Here is a 4418-nt window from a genome sequence, read left to right on the forward strand (position 1 = left end):
CATAATGCCCAACCAGAGACACAGTAGTTAGGAAACTTGGTGGATCGTTTATATGCATGAATTTAAGTGAGCCATATTTTTTATCATCTAGAAAATAATATAAGTGTTAATTATTTCCTCTTTCTCTATCAAGATGCTTCCTTGTGACCACCGTAGCTGTACTCACGCAAACTACCATATATACTCAAGTATAAGCCAACACAAATATCAGCCAAGGCACCTAATTTTACCACAAAAACTGCATTTAAAATGTGCTGAAGAACTCCGTCATCAACTCACTGACCCATAGCACTACAGGGGACAACATTTGAGACACCTCACGGGAATTGCGCCCGATCTGACCCCACACTGAGGCGAAACACTAAGGGTGTGCAACAGAACAGAAAGGGAAACAGCAAGGAAGTCCCCAGGGCATGGCACCCCATCAGAATCAACCAGAAAACACTGCTAAAGGTCAACAGATAGACCTTGAACAATTTACAGGTTTTCTTTTTTTTTTTATCCTTGGTTTAATTTTGTTTTGTTTTGTTGCTTTATTTTGCTCTGTCTTGGTTTTGATGCATATTATTATCTCTGCATTTCAATCTAGATAAGATAGGCGGAATAAACAATCTGGAGGAGAAAACAACAGGACCAAAGGTTCCAAGGGGACATGGGAGAGGTGGAGGCAGGGGAAAGGAAGTGGGTGTTAACAACCCCAGGGACAAGGGAACAACAAGTGATCCAGAAATCTATGGCAAGGAGGGTGTAGGAGGCCTGGTAGGGCTTGATCAAGAGCAATGTAACTCAGAGGAATTACTGAAACCCAAATGACGGCTGAGCATGATAGTGAGACAAAAGGAAAAGTAAAAAGAAATAGAGGAAAGAACTAGGAGACAAAGGGCATTTATAGAGGTCTAAATACAGGCATGTACATATGTAAATATATTTATACATGTCGACAGGGAAATAGATCTATGTGCATATATTTATAGGTTTATTATTAAGGTAGCAGATGGACACCGGGCCTCTATTCAAGTACTCCCTCTATGCAAGAACACTTTGTTCTATTAATCCGTCGTTCTGTGATGCTCACCTCCCTGACATGATCGCTGAAGACAAAATGGGTGCATAAGCAAATGTGGTGAAGAAAGCTAATATTGCCTGGCTATCAAAAGAGATAGCATCTGTGGTATTAAAGGCTTGAAGGTAAACAAGCGGCCATCTAGCTGAGAAGCAACAAAGTCCACATGGAAGAAGCACACCAGCCTATGTGACCATAAGGTGTCTATAGGATCAGGTATCAGTCATCAAAAAACAAAAAAAAATCATATCATTGTGAAAAAGGGGAAGTGCCCATCTGTAGGCAATTGGACATCATGGGGAGGAGATGAGCCAGTCAGGGTGCAGTATAGCACCGATGAAACAAAACTTTCTTTTAGTTCTTTAATGCTTCCTGCCTCGCCGCCCCTGCACTATCATGATCTTAATTATGCCTCTCAAATCTCACTAGACCTCAGGATGTACACTGGTACAGATCAGAGCTGGAAACACAGGGATTTCAGGACAGAGAAACCCCTTAGGATCAATAATGAGAGAAGAGATACCAGGAGGGGAAGGGGAAGGTGGGGGAGAAAGGGGGAACCAATCACAATGATCTACCTATAACCCCCTCCCTGAGTAACGGGCAACAGAAAAGGGGATGAAGGGAGACATTGGTCAGTGTAAAACATGACAAAATAATAATTTATAAATTATCACCGCCCCCGCCGCGGGTCCTAGCAGCTCGGGCAGCGGCGGGCAGAGCGGCAGCGCCAGCAATCCAGCGTCGAGAAGGCTCTCGGTGCCCCGCGGTCCGAAGGCGTCCTGCAAGCGCCCTGCCCACAGCCACGATGCCCAAGAGGAAGGTCAGCTCGGCCGAAGGGGCGGTGAAGGAGGAGCCCAAGAGGAGATCGGCGAGATTGTCCGCGAAACCTGCGCCGGCAAAAGTGGAGACGAAGCCCAAAAAGGCACCAGGAAAGGATAAATCTTCGGACAAAAAAGTGCAAGCCAAAGGGAAGAGAGGAGCAAAGGGAAGACAGGCTGAAGTAGCTGACCAAGAAGCTAAAGAAGACTCACCTGCTTAGAACGGAGAAACGGAAAACGAGGAGAGTGCAGCCTCTGATGAAGCAGGAGAAAAAGAAGCCCAGTCTGATTCATGTTTGTCATGTCTCATCAGTGGGCCCTGTTGCCTCCCTTCTTGTACAATCCAGAGGAATATTTTTATCAACTATTTTGTAAATGCAAGTTTTTTAGTAGCTCTAGAAACATTTTTAAGAAGGAAATCCCAATTCATCCCATTTTTTTTAGTGTAAATGCTTTTTTTAAGATGTGAAATCATTTACTGGTTGCTTATTTTTTAGTACAACCAGAAAATAGTGGGATGTTAAATTGTGGGAAGATTTGACTGTCTTGGGTGTCAACATAACATTCCATGGGAAGGGGGGAAGTTTTTGTATCCCTAATACAAAACATTCTTAATGGCAATTTGGAGTCACTGTCATGCATTTGTATGACTTGAACATTTAAAACTTTGTTTCCACATTTGTTCTCTTAATAGAACCATGTCTGAAACCATTCTGCCATCATGGCTCTGGTCAGAACTGTGCATTCTGTAACAGCTTTGGTCGTGGTAGTCCAGTGTTCCTGATCACTTTGTTACGTGCTGTGAAGGATTGAACATTTGAGTGTGTAGTGTGTGACATTGAATTGTGAATTAGTGGGATTTAAGATGTAAGTTTACCAGCATTTGAAGATAATGGTACTTGAGCTATCTCTTTTTAAAAATTTGCCTCTAAATTTAAAGCTGGAAAGTCACTGGAATTTAGAAACAAATTTTGTCTACATGCCATTTTAGGATTTTGGTACATGCGTTAAGGATTGTGTACAAATTGTTCATAATGTCTCTGTACTGATCGCAAAACAACCAATAAAATGCCAGTTACAAAAGAAAAAAAATTATCAAAGGTTCATGATGGAGGGATGGTGGGGAAGGGAGGGAAAATATAAGGCGCAGATACCAAGGGCTCAAGTAGAAAGCAAATGTTTTGAGAATGATGATGGTAACAAATGTACAAATGTGCTTGACACAATAGATGCATGTATGGATTATGATAAGAGTTCTATGAGCCCCCAATAAAATGATTTTTTTAAACAGAGAATAAAAAAGAAACTCAGCTTATACATGAGTACATATGGTAACCTGAACACAAAACTTCCCAAAGGAAGGGTTCACAAATTTGAAAGAGGGATAATAAACATTTAGCTGTCCACTTACATTTACTGGAAATCTCCCACTTTCAAGGCTTTGATGCTGGTACAAGTTGGCCAGCATGACATTTTATTCTTTTCTGTAAACAACATTCATTCTCATTCTCTCTCTCTCTCTCTCTCTCTCTCTCTCTCTCTCTCTCTCTCTCTCTCTCTCTCTCTCTCTCTCTCTCTCTCTCTCTCTCGTGGCCATGGTTTATTTGAGGTAGATCATTGTGATTGGTTCCCCCTTTCTCCCAGCCCCCTTCTCCTTATCCTCCTGGTATGGCTACTCTCAATATTGGTCCTGGGGTGGTTATCTGTCCTGGATTCCTTGTGTCGCCAGCTCTTATCTGGACCAGTATACATGCTCTGATCTAGCCGGATTTGTAAAGTAGAATTCGGGTCATGATAGTATGGGAGAGGGGTGGAATCACCAAAAAACTAGAGGAAAGTTGTGTTTCATCAGTGCTATACTGCACCCTGACTGGCTTATCTCCTTCCCATGATGTTTCTGTGAGGGAAGAATCTATTTAGTAGTCAGTGGACGACAACCATGTGTACTATTCCAAATGCTGAACAACCAGTATTCAATAGCCACTGAACAATTAGAAAAGATGCAAGCCCAAGGGTTGGTTGTAGCTCCTGAAGGTCACCAGCTTTACCAGGGCTTAACCTTCTTGCTGCTCGATGGGCAAAATAAGAGACTTTTTTCTACCTGGGCAAAGAAGCTATCCCTGACTGGAAGGAGAAGGTGGGCTACATTAACCAAATGAACTTGTCTGCTACAGCAAAGATAGAGACATAGAGTTGCTTTTTTAACTGGTAGAGGGGAAGGTCATGGTCATAACAGTGGTTGAACTAGTAAGGGCAGCAGCAGCAATGAAACTACCATTCATTTATGACTGGTGACCCCATGTGGGCAAGAGTAGAACTGTTCTCCATAGGGTTCTCAATGGCTGACTTCTCAGAAAGAAATTGCCTTCCCTTTCTTCTGAGGCACCTTGGAGTTGACTCAACCTCCAACACACAGGCTAGCCGCCGAGTAGCATGTTAAGTATTAGCCCAATGAAGTGAAAGCAGAGGTGAGATAAATACTGCTTCTGGACAGAATATCTCCTATTCCTTCTGAGCACTTCATTCTTCTAGTG

General features: G+C 42.6%; 1 pseudogene; it reads left to right on the plus strand.

The window, feature by feature from the left end:
• The first annotated feature begins 1742 nt into the window (after window positions 1-1742).
• On the plus strand, window positions 1743-2976 carry LOC142434298 (non-histone chromosomal protein HMG-14 pseudogene; annotated as a pseudogene).
• The last annotated feature ends 1442 nt before the right edge of the window (window positions 2977-4418 follow it).

Source organism: Tenrec ecaudatus, chromosome X, assembly GCF_050624435.1.
Source record: "Tenrec ecaudatus isolate mTenEca1 chromosome X, mTenEca1.hap1, whole genome shotgun sequence".
Lineage (NCBI taxonomy): Eukaryota > Metazoa > Chordata > Mammalia > Afrosoricida > Tenrecidae > Tenrec > Tenrec ecaudatus.